General features: G+C 35.6%; 1 protein-coding gene and 1 pseudogene across 4 annotated transcripts in view; one reads left to right on the forward strand and one right to left on the reverse strand.

Annotated features, from left to right (window-relative positions):
* RNF38 (ring finger protein 38) overlaps window positions 1–15803 on the reverse strand; it is a 175869-nt gene that overhangs the window by 135407 nt on the left and 24659 nt on the right. The gene's annotated exons all lie outside the window — the stretch shown is intronic.
* LOC119545506 lies at window positions 7267–8175 on the forward strand (annotated as a pseudogene).

The raw sequence follows: 15803 nt of genomic DNA on the forward strand, positions 1-15803 counted from the left end.
GGCTCAAACATCTTAGACTGCAGGAGCAGAACAGAATACATAGTGCCCCGCTAGAGTTCAGTATCCACAGGGGTCAACCAGCTCACTCTTTCTTACCATGGGAAAACACGTTATAACATGATGCTCTGACCCTAGAATGACAGAGAGGATACATGCAGATAAAGTGACTTAGGGACACTTAAATGCAACTTTTAAGCAATAAACAGCAAGTATTAGAAGTAAAGTATAGAAAAACTCCAAGTAGGATGAAGTTAATCATGAGACGCTTTGAGAAAATCTGAACATGGGAGGAGAATCAATGAAGAGTAAGAAGACAGACAATAGTCATATGAAATAGATTTGGTAGCCACATATCCCTAAATTTCAAGATAATGATTTCATGTATTTTTTTCTTTCCAGTAATGGTTATTTGTTAACTGCCTAATTAAATGTACTTAATTTCCATTTCATTTGTTCCCTTCTTTTTCATATTAATAATTTTTACAAATAAAAAAATCCTTTGTCAGACCTTGTATAAATCTTGAAATTGGATAACTGGGCACCATTTGTACGAAGGCAAAAGCACCTACTGTGGTATAGAGATGCTTACAAATAAGTTATGGAGTTGGGATAAGAGAGACAGTAGAAGCAGCGTCAATGTTAAGACAAAGTCCTAGGGTTGATAAAGGAAAAAGAGAACCTGCTGGTGCAGTACTCTTCTAAAGCAAGGAGGCTCTGAAAGCCAGGCTCTGGCTCCTTTTTCAAATTTAGTACTTCAAATGGTCAGCTGATCTCAACGAGTGTCACAAAACACTAAACCCACAGTAAACACTCTTCTTTACCAAAACAACTCACAACTTCAACACGTCACCTAAAATGACAGCCTAGAGAAAGATATGTTGAGATTCTTCTCCCTTTAACCATCACCAAGGCTCAGGACCCCTTCACCTTGGGTGGAGAGAGCCATTCTCACATAGTGCAGCACTTATGCTTAAAATTTTCTGGTTATCTCACACTCCTTCTGCTTTAACCTAGTCCTCTTCTTCCTTTTCATTTGGTTCCTCAACAAACTTCTCACTCTTACACTGGAAAGCTCTCTGTGATGTGCCAAAACTCTCATGCTATTCTTTGTGGTTCACAAGTACAATTAACCCCTGACTCACGTCAGGGAGTTTCTCTGGGTCGATCCTGCATAAGTCCTGAACATGCTAACAGCCTCTAGGTAGGACTTCTGAACCTCAGGTACAGATTCTCACACTATTGTACTGATCTGTACGATATGGAGGGTTACTGCCTGTTCCTGGTGTTTGAGAGGAAGGAGTTAATATACAAGGCTCATCTAAATAGTGAAGATTCTCCCAAAAACCTCTAAGAGTTGAGGACAATATGAACTCAGTAAAACGGCTTATATGAAATGATTTTTTTCTTCCCATGCTGCCTAGAAAGAAAATTTGGAAGAAGGGAATGGTTTGGAAACAACTATTTATTTCTCAGTATCAAAACAATTAAATCTAAAAACTTAATCTAAATTCAAACTGATTAAGGTCTCCTGGTTAAGTATGATTAGAAATTTTGATTCCAGAGTCTCATCACTGTGACCAAACAGCCCAATTTGTTTTCTCGTCTGTATTTCCATATCCCTGCATATTCATCTGTCACTACAAATCACACTGCTTTGTTTCTCCTAGACCAAGAGCTGCTTAAGAGCAGAAGTCATGACCTACACATCTTGATATACCAAGCCAAGAACAGTGCCAAGCACACAGTAGGTTTTAAATAAGTACTTCTGAATGTAAAGGCATGATACAATTCATTCATTATGAATTTAGGAGACAAATTTCTAACTAAAATCTGCTATCTCTGAAGGATTTCAAATTAGCAGTAAACAGCTACACACTTCAAGCCCCAGATATGTAGGTATCTGATAATACATAAATATTCAGTAAGAAACTACCTGCTAAAATAGGAACTAACAAAAGGATTAAGCCCCCAAAGAAGATTAATGAAAATACTTTTTTACATATCCTGAATTCTTAAATCCTCTTAGCATACTTAGTATTCAAATAACTACTGAATAAATAATAGAAATGTAAACTCAGAAAGGAAATGATCTTGCCAGCTAGCTTTTTTTTTTTTTTGTCTTTATTACTCATCTTCCCATACACTGCATAAATGGAGTGTCAGTCCCAAGGTTTTCATAATCACAGTCCCACAATAAAAGCTATACAGTTATACAATCATTACCAAGAATCAAGGCTACTGGATTACAATTCAACTGATTAAGTTATTTCCTTGTAGCTATTCTAATACACTAGAAATTAAAAAAGGAATATCTATATAATACATTAGAATAACTTCCAGAATGACCTCTTGACCTCTCGACTAATGGAAATCTTTTAGTCACTTAAACTTTATTGTTTCATTTCTTTTCCCCTTTTCGGTCAAGAAGGCATTCTTAATCCCATGATGAGAGGGCCAGACTCATCCCTGGGAGTCATGTCTTATGTTGCAAGGGAGACTTAAATCCCTGGGAGTTGTGGGGTAGTGACTTTATTTACAGAGCTGGCTGAGAGAGAGGCCACATGTGAGCAACAAAAGAGGCCCCCTGGGGGTGACTCATAGGCATAATTATAAACAGGCTTAGCTTCTCCTTTACAGAAATATGTTTCACAAGGGCAAGCCCCAAGACCAAGGGCATGACTGATTAAATTGAGAGTTCTTAAGGCTTGCAAGAATATCAGGAATTCCCCAGGTGAGGAAGTTCATTATTTCCACATTTTGCCCCAATCCCTCAAGGGAACTTTGCATTTATTTTATTATTTTTATTTTTTATTTTCTGTATCACATTAACCTGTACAAAACTACAAGATCTTATTCCCTAGTCTAGGTTCCATGTAATTATGCTGTTTAAATGAACTGACCATACAGATTAAATGAGATAGTATACTACAGAGAATATAAATTTTCTAACAAATAAACATCTCTTACAGATAAAACTCAGGAACAGATGTGACTGCTGTAAGAGCTTATAATCTAGGAACCTTTACAATAAGACTTAGTGAATATTCCATACTCCTGCACCTTTGATTGCCCAATCTCTGTGCACATTCTATCCCGATAACCTATGCCCTCGAATTCAATTCTCAGCATTTGCTCATTATAGTTAGTTTATATTAGTGAGGGCTTACAATATTTGTCCTTTGTTTCTGGCTTATTTCATTCAACATAATGTCCTCAAGGTTCATTCACCTACTTGCATGCCTCACAACTTCATTCCTTCTGGCAGCCGCTCAATATTCCATTGTATGTATGCGCTACAGTTTGCCCTTTCATATATCCTTAGGCCACTTCCATCCATTGCAAATCCTGACTACTGTTGCCACAGTCCCTGCTTTCAGTTCTTTCAAGTATATACTAAATAACGGGGTTGCAGGATCATGTGGCAACCCTATACCTAAGTATAGTTCCTCCTGTGGAACCACCACACTGCCCTCCAGAGGGGCTGCACCATTCTACTTCCCTGCCAACACTGAATAGGTATATCTCTTTCTCCACATCTTCTCCAGTAATTTTATCTTCTTGTTTAGTTTTTAAACAGTTTTATTCACACACATACAATCCATCCTAAGTTAACAATCAATAGGTCCCAGTATAATCACATATAGTTATGCATTCACCACCACACTCTATATGAGAATGTTTCCATTTCTTCCACAAAGAAAGAGGGAAAAATAAAAGAATAAAGCATTTAAAAAAATAAAAAAGGAGAAACAACAACAAGAATTCCATACCCCTCCCTTATATTCCCCTCTATGGACACTTAGCTTTGGTATACTGCCTTTATTACAATTAATGGAAGACTATTACAATGTTACTGTTAACTATAGACCCTAGTTTGCATTGATTGTATTTTTTCCCTATACCATCCCATTTTCAACACCTTGCAATGTTGACATTCAGTTGTTCTCCCTCATGTAAAAACTTTCTTATATTTCTGCACTTAATCACCATCACTTGAGGTCCACTCTAGGTTCTGCTAAATTACACAATCCCACTTTTTATCCTCTATCTTTCCTTCTGGTGTCATACATGCCCTTAGCCTTCCTTTTTCAACCATACTCACACTCACCTTTGTTCATTATTATACTTACAATATTGTGCTTCCATCACACAGTATTGTGCTATCCATTTCTGAACCTTTACAATCAATCTTGTTAAACATTTTGTACTCCTTAAGCATCAGATGCCCAATCTCTATCCTCTTTCTATCTCCTAATAACCTGTGTTTTTAACTTTAACTCTCAGAGTTTGCTCATTATAGTTGGTTCATATTAGTGAGCCCATACAGTATTTGTCTTTTTGTTTCTGGTTAATTTCACTCAATAGGATGTCCTCAAGGTTCATCCATGTTGTTGCATATGTCATCACTTTATTTGGTCTTACAGTTGCATAATATTCCATCATATGTATACACCACAGTTTGTTTATCCACTTGTCCGCTGATGGACATTTGGGCTGTTTCCATCTCTTGGCAATAGTGAATAATACTGCTATAAACATCAACATACAAATGTCTGTTCGTGTCCTAGCCTTCAGTTCCTCCAAGAATATACCTAGTAATGGGACTGCTGGATCACATGGCAATTCTATACTTAGCTTCCTGAGGAACCGCCAAACTGCCTTCCAGAGCAGTTGCACCATTCTACGTTCCGACCAACAATGAGTAAGTTTACCTATTTCTCCACATCCTCTTCAACAGTTGTAGTTTTTTGTGTTTTTTTTTATAGTGGCCATTCTAGTAGGTGTGAGATGATATCTCATTGTGTTTTTGATTTACATTTCCATAACAGCTACCAAAGTTGAACATCTTTTCATATGTTTTTGAGCCATTTGTATTACCTCTTTAGAAAAGTGTCCATGTTCCATGTCTTTTGCCCATTTTTTAACTGGGTTGTTTGTATTTTTGTTATTGCATTGTAGGATCTCTTTATATATTCTAGATATTAAACCCTTATCTGATATTGGTTTCCAAATATTGTCTCCCATTGCATAGGCTGCCTTTTTACTTTCCTGACAAAGTTCTTTGATGCGCGAAGTTTTCAATTTTGCAGAGATCCCATTTATCTATTTCTTCTTTCATTGCAAGCACTTTGGGTGTAAGGTCTAGGATATCACCTCCTATCACAAGATCTTTAAGATACTTGCCTTCATTTTCTTCTAAAAGTTTTATAGTCTTAGCTCTGATAGGTAGGGATCTTTGATCCATTTTGGGTTAATCTGTGTATAAGGTGTGAGATAGGGATCCTCCTTCCTGCCTCTGGATATGGATATCCAGTTCTCCAAGCACCATTTGTTGAAGAGGCTGCTCTGTCCCAGTTGAGTCAACTTGACTGCCTTATCAAAGACCATTTATTCATAGATTAGGTCTATTTCTGAACACTCAGTGTGATTCCATTTGTCAGAATACCTAGCTTTATGCCAGTACCATGCTGTTTTGATCACTGTAGCTTTGTAATATACTTTAAAGTCAAGTAGTGTGAGACCTCCCATTTCATTTTTCTTTCTCAAGATACTTTTAGCTATTCGGGGCACACTGCCCTTCCAAATAAAGTTGATTATTGTTTTTTTCTGTTTCTGCAAAATAAGTTGTTGGGAATTTAATTGGTATTGCATTGACTCTATAAATTAATTTGGGTAGAACTGACATCTTAACTATATGTAGTCTTCCAATCCATGAACTTGGTATGTCTTTCCATTTATTTAGGTCTTCCTTGATTTCCTTTAGCAATTTTTTTGTAGTTTCTGTGTATAGGTCTTTTATGTCCTTGGTTAAATTTATTCCTAAATACTTGATTCTTTTGGTAGCTACTGTAAATGGAATTTTTTTCTTGATTTCCTCCTCAGATTGCTCCTTACGAACATATAGAAACACTACTGATTTTTTCATGTTGATCTTGTATCCTGCCACTTCGCTGTATTCATTTATTAGCTATAGTTGCTTTGCTGTAAATTTTCTGGGATTTTCTATACATAGGATCATGTCATCTGCAAAAAGCGGAAGTTTGGATTTGGATTGCCTTTTATTTCTTTTGGATGCCTTTTATTTCTTTTTGTTCTCTAATTGCTTTAGCTAGAACTTCCAGCACAATGTTGACTAACAATGGGTGAGAGTGGGCATGCTTGTCTTGTTCCTGTTCTTAGAGGGAAAGTTTTCAGTCTTTCCCCATTGAGTATGATGTTAGCTGCGGATTTTGCATATATTCCCTTTATCATGTTGAGGAAGTTTCCTTCCATTCCTATCCTTTGGAGGGTTTTAATCAAGAAAGGATATTGAATTTTGTCAAATATCTTTTTTGCATCAATCGAGATGATCGTGTGGTTTTTCCCCCTTGATTTACTGATGTGGTATATTACATTGAATGATTTTCTTGTGTTAAGCCACCCATGTAGCCATCCAGCATTTGTTTTCTATTTTCTTTACAAACCCAATGTAAGACCTCAAGACCTAGGCCAAAAGGAAGTGTGAAATTTCAACACTCAATTTCAACAATCTATTGACCGTATTGTACAGAACTACTGTCCTAGGCAACAAAAAGCAGCAGCTTCTACCCTATGAATTCTTGTTAATCAGAAGCATGGAAGACAGAGATTCTTTAATGAAACACTGAAACCTATGATTGTAAAAGAAACTAATGCTGCTCAAGAGGTCTGGTTATCAATGCTGAAAGACTCTTTAAAGCTTGTCAAATCTACCTTTACCATTTTACATTGAGAGGGAAACGGCACACAGAAGGTTAACAACAAAGCAAGGTCAGAACAAGATTTTGGGGCCCAGGCCAGTGATCTATTGTATCAACATATTATGCAAGTGCCAATGCAAACTGAAAATGATCAAATATAGCAAAACCTTCTTAACCAGACTTCTCAGAAGAAATGCATATTCTAATTGATTTAATTTTCTGATTACCAGAGGTTGGTTTTGATAACTGAATCTCAAATTTATCATGAGGAAAAAAGAAAATGAGAAAAGGGTAAAAGCAGAATGAATAGGCACAGACTTGCGAGGATTGCTCGGCAGCTGGAGGCAGTCACTCCTGCTGGGCTGGGGACTGTGACAGGTGAGGGGCCATGAGGACCACGAGGGGGTCCAGACCCTGCAGTCCAGTGCTCCTCCCTCACACGGTGGCAGCATCTCGACGGCCACTGGAGAAACCACTGTCTGCCGGGCCTGGGTTTGGGCATTGCGCGAGACTTGGAGGAGCAGCAGCGGTACCTGGGTGGCATGCGATGGGGAACTGCTGCTGGACGCAGTGCTTTGGGCTCCTCTGCAAAGAAGCTGGGTGGCTGCAGCATGTAGTAAGTGGTGGAAGGTCCAAGTATTTTAGAACATGCTCAAGAGGTGAGCAGTTAACCACAGTTTAAAACTGAGAATCTAGTAGAAAGTGATGAAGGGGAAAGCCCAGGAAGCAGTCATTGGCCTCTTACTGAGGAAGAAATTGACTGAGAGAGAGGCATTATGATTCAATTGCTGAAAAACAGAAAAATCTTGATATGAAAATTCAAAAAAGAGTTAGTCTTACAAGAAGAGAACTTAAGACTAGAAGAAGCAGTTTTAAATGCTGCACAATGTTAAGCAGCCAGGGCAGCAAAGCAGTGAAAGCTCTTGGAACAAGAGAGGCAGAGGGTTGTGTGGGAATACCATCCTTCCAACAAAGGAGAATATCAAATTTCTGGACCAGAAGATGACTTTGAATCTTGTTTGAGAAATGTAAAGTCAAAGTATGAAGATTTTTTGAAGTAGTAGATCTCATCAGATGCTACAGTTTTGACACCAAATATAGAAAGCAGTTGTGACTTAATGACCAAAACTAAATCAACTAGTAGAAATGATGACAGCACATCCTTAGACCTAGAGTAGGGAGATGAAGAAAGAATGAATAGAATGCTTCCAATGAGAGAATGTTCCAAACAGAGGAAGATATTCTCCATCTAGCACTTATGTATAGCAGCAAGAAGACTGGAAATAATCCTACCCCGGCCTCTGATGATTCCAATGGGCTGGAGTGGGAGAATTATTTGGTTAGTGCTGAAATGGATGATAACGGCAATTCTGAGTATTCTGGATTTATAAATCCTGTATTGGAACTGTCTGATTCCGGCACAGAGCAATCTGATACACATCAACAGAATCGATAGGTAAAATTGTGAGATCCTGTTTATCAGTTATTACCAAATGTTAAAAATCAACTAGAATGTATAAATGGTTGTACTCAACCTTTTTGTAAAGGGGAGGTAAGAAACTGTTTTGTAAATGTTTATTAGAAAGGAATAGGAATGACAGGATATATCTGAATTGCTTCAGAATTAAGTGCAATTTCATCATCTGCCTTCTGCATTTCAAGAAAAATTAAATCATTCTGTCATGCTACTAAGTTTAGTTTAATTACCTGTTTTCTTTAAAGCATACTTTAGATTTTCACTTTTTAAAATAGCTTTATTAATTTCTCTTGGAATGCTTTATTAAGTCTATCTCAGTATGTAAATGTGAAAACATTAAAGCATTTTTTAAAAAATTCTCAGCAGTTGTGAAGAGAGCATGAAGGGGATCACCAGTTTCAGATATAGAATATTGCTCCCTATTCCAGAATTATTTATATGACTTATTAAAAATTTAATGTAAGCATAATTAATTTGAGTAGATGTCCCTAAAGGAATGCTAAAGTATTAGTTTCTTTCAACACTTACTGTATATCCTAGTTTGATAATATTGATTGAATATGAACAAAGGATAATATGATAATAATAAGCTTTCAGAGTTTGAACATTTAAAGTTGGTAATAATCCAAAGTAATATTTAAGAAAATATATATTTTATTTTCACTTCATTTACATTGTCACTATAAATGAATACTGACTTTAATTATTAAAATTCCAGACATTTTTTAGAATTCTACATTTCCAATGAAATTCTACATTTCCAATCTTAAATGAGAAAGATTTTACACAAAATACAGTCTCTGTGCATGATTTATTAGGGAAGGAAAACTAAAAAGAGATAATACAGGTATTTCAAAGTAAATTAAAATCCTTTCTGGTAATGAAAAGATTCATTGATATTATTAAGTTTTCCTTTGCCTTGTAATACAAGATGCTTTAACAGGATGGAACTAATTTTATCAATATATATAGCTTCATTTTATGGTATTCAATAGCTCTTCTTTTCCCTAAAGTTTATGCATCAATTTAAAAGGCCAAGGAACAACTATGTATTGGTACTGTAAACAATCGAAAGTACAATTTGTTTTGTATGACTGCGTGGTATGTGAATATATCTCAATAAAATGATGATTTAAAAAAAAAAAAGTAATAAAAAAAAAAAAAAAAAAAGGGCCAAGGATATGAAACACTCCCTGACAACTGCTTTACTTTATTTTGTTAAGGACTGAGTATAATTTAAGTAAGCAAACAGTTTTTCAGTTTTTTTCCTTAATGTTTTATTTTCTTTTTCTTGCAACAATGTCAGTGCATGTTCTTAAAAATATAGGAAGGTCCACATAGAAATAGTGAAATAAAAGTTCTTGCTGTACTTAAAAAATCATGTGGCCCTTTCAATATTTGAACTGCAAGGCAATGACATCTGTAGTTTCATTTCTTTTTTTTTAGTGTCACAGAAATAAATGACACTTTGACTAAATAGGCAAATATAATACATTAGATAAAGCTGTTATTTATGTCTGTCTTAGCCTAATTTAAGTTGTAACTATGTCACTGGAAATCTTGTTAAAGTAATCTCCATTCACATTGTCTATGTTTTGCTTTCAAAAGTTTGTATACATCAAACATGTATTTTTAGTTTGGCATAAGTGACTAATGAAATTTTTCTTGGCATTTGTTCATAAAGAATTTTTGAAGGAATGGTAACTTCTCAAGGATTGTGAATAGACACATTTTTACATTTACAAATTTTTTTTAAAAAGCAGAATGAATAAATACTAGTCCTGTCCTTAACACATGCAGAGAACATATATTTTTTTGTTAAATCTCTGTTAAAAAGTAGTGGTGGTATAGTATAAACAGCCCACTTCACCACTGACCACTGACTGTATGCCATTATTCAAGTCAGTCTCTCTAAAATTCAATTTTCATAGTTTTAAAATGAAGAGATTGAACTAAATAACGTCTAAGGTCCCTTTCAGCTCTGAAACTCAAGAACATTAATCATGTTTGCTTATAATTTACAATCTTCTCCAGAAAGCACCTAAGAGTTTCCTCTAACTCCTCCTCTCAGAAGTTCTAAATATATAATTATCTCGATTAAAAAGACCTGTAAGATAAACCAAATAAAACACCCAACTGATGCCAATCTCCTCTACAAATGCTTGTGCATTAACAAACTCTGATTAATAAAGGCTTTTTGGTAGAATTATTTTTTCCTTATCACCACTTAGGAAAGAACTGTTCAGAGACTTGCCATGGTTTAAAACATTTAGAAGTCATACAATGGAGTGGGGGGGGGGGGGGGAGGGTTCTCAGCTAGATGGAGGAATGTTTCCAGACCCTTTGCTATGCCAAGAGCAGGAGCTTGAATTTAATGTTTTATTTATCATGGTTTTACTCCTTGAAACAATTTCGAAAGTTTACTGATTTAAAAGATGGTCTAGGTCTTTCTCCCCAGAAAGGACATGACACATATTCATTCTTTTCACAAGAAATACACTAAAGAATCTCATCATTTATTTATATGCCAGCATATACTGTCATAAAGTTGTCATTTATTTTTTATAATTATATTCTCAAAGGGCTCAATAACTTTCAAACTATAGTATGCTGCCACCACGAGGCCAGAGAGTGTTATGGCTGCACAAATTTGAAGAGCTGCTTGTGCTTTCACTAAGAATTAGAATAGCAATTCCACCCACCAGAACCACCTACTTATATAACCATCAATTTCTATACCCATTAATTACCTCTCAAAAATACAAATAAGTAAACTTATACAAACTTCAAATAAATAACTGTAGTGCAAACTTTAAAAAAACAAATAAAAGGTCACTCTGATGGGCACTCTTACGCACTAATAGAGAACCCTTTTTAGGTTTTAATGTATCAGAATAACTAGAAGTAAATACCTGAAACTAACAAACTGCAACCCAGTAGTCTTGACTCTTGAAGATGTATGTACGACAATGTAGCTTACAAGCGGTGTCTATGAGATTGGGAAAGCCATGTGGATCACACTCTCTATCCAGTGTTTGGATGGATGAGTAGAAAAATGGAGACAAAAAACTAAAGGAAAAATAGGGCAGGGGCGGGGGGATGATGGGGGTGTTCTTTTTATACTCTTATTTTTTCCTATTCTTTTCTTCGCTTTTTCGGGTACAAGGAAAATGTTCAAAAAAACAGATGGGGGTGATGAATGAACTATATGACGGTAATGCGAAAAACTCTACACTTTGGATGATTGTATGGTATGTGAATATATCTCAATAAAATTGAATACAAAAAAAAATCAGTCAGATGAAGTGGGAGATGCGATACATTTACAGTTAGGGACTACAACAGGGGAAACAGCCTAGAGGTATAGTTGGCTGGTACAGAGCAGTCTTTTAAACTTGAATTTAAATGCCTTGACAGTGAAGAAAGTAGACAAAAATGGAGCTTGCAATCCAATGGGAGTGGGGGAGATAGACAATGAAGAAGGTACATTAAAAAAAAAAAAAAAACAGAACTCAAGATATACAACCTAGTATTTCCTAAGTCATAATCATTATTATTGCCATACAAGTTCCAAAATTAGTCTGAATTTTTACTTTGCCACCAAAACCACCTCTGGCACTTTATAATAAAATCCCAAATTATTTTCGTAGCAAGAAAATTCTTTAACTGTCTAACTCTATTTGCCCCATAAAGAAGACTTTCTAGGAATATAGCTTTAAAATCTACTGAAAAAGCAGTACGCTTAATTCCAGAAAGAATAAAAGAATCAATCCCCAGTGAATTAATAGTTCTAAGCAATAATGAATGGCTTCTATTATTTCAAAAAAATGAGACAACCACTCTGGATCTTCTGATGAAAGAACACAACACCCTTATGATGTAGTCTTGCTTCCCCCCCTTCCAAAAACAGTCATGCCTGAATCTGATCCAGCCTCTACTGCTCACAACCAATGTAGAATGGAGGAATGGATTAACAAACACTCCAGGAATTTAGTCAGCAAAAATTCCAACAGAGGGGAAACTACAGGACAAATGGGTTTCTTCAACAAATAAAATGCAGGAAAGTTTTTAAAAGCCAAAGGGGCCAACACATATATATTAAACATATGTATTAAGTATTTCTCAAATCTTGTCAATCACTTACAAAGTATGAACTTCATTTAGCTGCTGATTCGATCAAAAATTTTTTAAAAATTACATATTTTGAGATGATTAAAAACTGAACACTGGATATTTGATATAAGTATTAATTTTTTAATAAGTTTTACTGAGATACAATTCACATACTATAAAATTCACCCTTTTAAAGTGTTTTTAAAGTGGTTGCTAGTATATTCCCAGAGCTGTGCATCACTCACCACTATCTAATCTCAGAATATTTTTTTTTCATCATCCCAAAAGGAAACTCCGTTTCCATTAACAGACACTTCCCATTCTCTCCTACCCTAGCTCTAGGCAACTGTCAATCTACCTTCTGGCTTTGGTGATTTGGTTAGTCATTTCATATAAACGTAATCATAGAATATGTAAACTTTTCTATCAGGCTTCTTTTATTTAGCATAATGTTTTCAAAGTTCGCTCATGTTTTGGTATGTACCAGAACATCATTTCTGGCTGAATAATATTCCTTTGTATACAGATATACCACATTCTGTTTCTCCATTCATCAGCTGATGGACATTTGTGTTGTTTCCACTTTTTACCTATTATGAATAATGCTGCTATAAACAAAAACATTTGTGTACAGATTTTGCATGGATATACATTCTCAATACTCTTGGGTTCATATCTATAAGCTGAGTTGCTGCATCATATGGTATCTTTTTTTTTAAATTTTTATTGTGGTAACACAAAATTTCCCATTTTAAACACTTTCATGTGTACAATGCAGTGACATTAATTACAGTTACAATATTGTGCTACCATCACCAACATCCATTACCAAAGCTTTTCCATCATCCCAAATAGAAACTCTTTACCCGTTAGGCTGTAACGCCCCATCCCAGCTTCTACCCCCACCCCAACCTCCACTCTTTGGTAACATGTAATCAATCTACTTTCTGTCTCTATGATTTGCTTATTCTAGGTATTTCATATAAATGAAATCATACAATATTTGTTCTTTTGTTTTTTGTTTATTTCACTCAACACGGTGTGTTCAAGATTCATCAATGTTGTAGCATGTATCAGAACTTCATTCCTTTTGATGGTTGAATAATATTTCATTTTAGTATATACCACGTTTTCTTTATCCATTCATCTGTTGATGGACACGGGTGGCTTCTACGTTTTGGCTGAAGTGAATAATGCTGCTATGAGGACTGGTGTACAGATAACTATTCAAATCCCAATTTTCAATTCTTTTGGGTACATACCTAGAAATGGAATTGTCAGGTCATACAGTAATTTTGTTTAACTTTTTGAGGAACTGCCAAACTGTTTTCCACAGTGACAGCACTATTTTACATTCCTACCAGCAATGCGTAAGGGTTCCAATTCCTCCACAGCCTCATCAACACTTGTTTTTATCTATCTTTTTGACTACAGCCATCCTAGTAGATGTTAAGTGGAAGTATTAATTTTTTAAGAGCTACATACTGAAATATTTCTAGATAAATGATATGATACCTGGAATTGTTTCCAAATAAGTATATGGGGGAGTAGGTAGGAATAGAAATGAAATAAAGTTGCCATATCTGAAAACTGTTGAAGCTGGATTATGAGTTTACAAAGGTTCATTATATTAGTCTCTTTACACCTGTATATGTTTGAAACTTTCCAGAATAAATATAAAGAATGCCTACAATATTACACATATATAAATATTTTGTATATTTTTAAACCATAGAAAACATACCTGTTATATCACTTCATATATCAATATTGTACAAACATTTTATTAAGGTATTTCTTAAACCTGCAAAAATATTTTATGCCAATTTAAAAGTATCAATTAATTTTAAATCCTGTAACCAAATGATGTGTGTGTGTGTGTGTGTGTGTGTGTGTGTGTGTGTGTAGGTTAACCAATGTTAAAACATGTTTTTGTACTACAGGGTTGTTGCTTTTTTTTAATTAAATTCCGTTTTATTGAAATATATTCACATACCATACAGTCATCCATGGTGTACAATCCACTGTTCACAGTACCATCATATAGTTATGCATGTATCACCACAATCTATTTCTGAACATTTTCCTCACACCAGAAAGAATCAGAATTGGAATAAAAAATAAAAGTAAAAAAGAACACCCAAATCACCATCCCCATCCCACCCTATTTTTCATTTAGTTTTTGTCCCCATTTTTCTACTCATCCATCCATACACTGGATAAAGGGAGTGTGATCCACAAGGTTTTCACAATCACACTGTCACCCCTTGTAATCTACATTGTTATACAGTCATCTACAAGAGTCCAGAGTACTAGCTTGAGTTTGATAGTTTCAGGTATTTACTTCTAGCTATTCCAATACATTAAAACCTAAGAGGTGTTATCTATATAATGAGTAAGAATGTCCACCAGAGTGACCTCTTGACTCCATTTGAAATCTCTCAGCCACTGAAACTTTATTTCGTTTCATTTTGCATCCCCCTTTTGGTCAAGAAGATATCCTCAAACCCATGATGCCAGGTCCAGATTCATCCCTGGGAGTCATGTCTCCTGCACTGCCAGGGAGATTTACACCCCTGGGAGTCAGGTCCCATGTCGGGGGAGGGCAGTGAGTTCACCTACCGAGGTGGCTCAGTTAGACAGAGAGAGGGCCACATCTGAGCGACAAAGAGGTACTTGAAGAGACTCTTAGGCACAATTATATGCAAGTTTAGCCTCTCCTTTGCAGTAACGAGCTTCTTAAGGGCAAGTCCCATGTTACAGGGCCCAGCACATCAAACCACCAGTACTAATGTTTGTGACAACATCAGCATCAGTCCAGGTGAGGAAGTCCAACACTTCCACACTTTCCCCCAGCTCCTCAGGGGGGCCCTGTAAATATATTCTTATTCTCTGCCCAAATTACTTTGGGATGTGTCACTATTTCACTCTAACCTATACTAACCTACCATATCTCACTTCCTATTAAAAGTTCCATGTAACTGTGGTGTTTGAACAAACCGACTGTAGAGTTATACTGTTTAGAAAATACAGATCCTCCTACAGGGTTTTTTTAAGAAGCTCTAACATGCTAAGTACATTGTAAACCTCAAGTGTGTATGGGAAGCGGGGGCGGGGGGGTACCATTTTCCTTCAAGATGGCAGATTTTAAAGATAACATAAGTAAACAAAAAATATGTTGTACCCAGGCTAAACTTATTAACTACAGATGTGAAAAATCAAATTTATCAGTATTCCCACATACATAAAAAAATAAATTCAGAGTAACTACAAATGTAGAATTATACTTATCTGAATTGAGAAGGTTTTGTTTCTCACCACCCCCCAATCAGAAGGAAGCAATAGGACAAATAAGTCAAAATAGAAATAAATGAATGCATTTTTAAACTATCACAAATTCCTATTTGACCAAATCACAAAAGAGTTTTCCTGGCTATTCTTAATTTTTCTAGCATCAGTAGGGATTAAGAAGCTCTACCCGAAATGAATTTTCT

Source organism: Choloepus didactylus, chromosome 10, assembly GCF_015220235.1.
Source record: "Choloepus didactylus isolate mChoDid1 chromosome 10, mChoDid1.pri, whole genome shotgun sequence".
Taxonomy (NCBI): domain Eukaryota; kingdom Metazoa; phylum Chordata; class Mammalia; order Pilosa; family Megalonychidae; genus Choloepus; species Choloepus didactylus.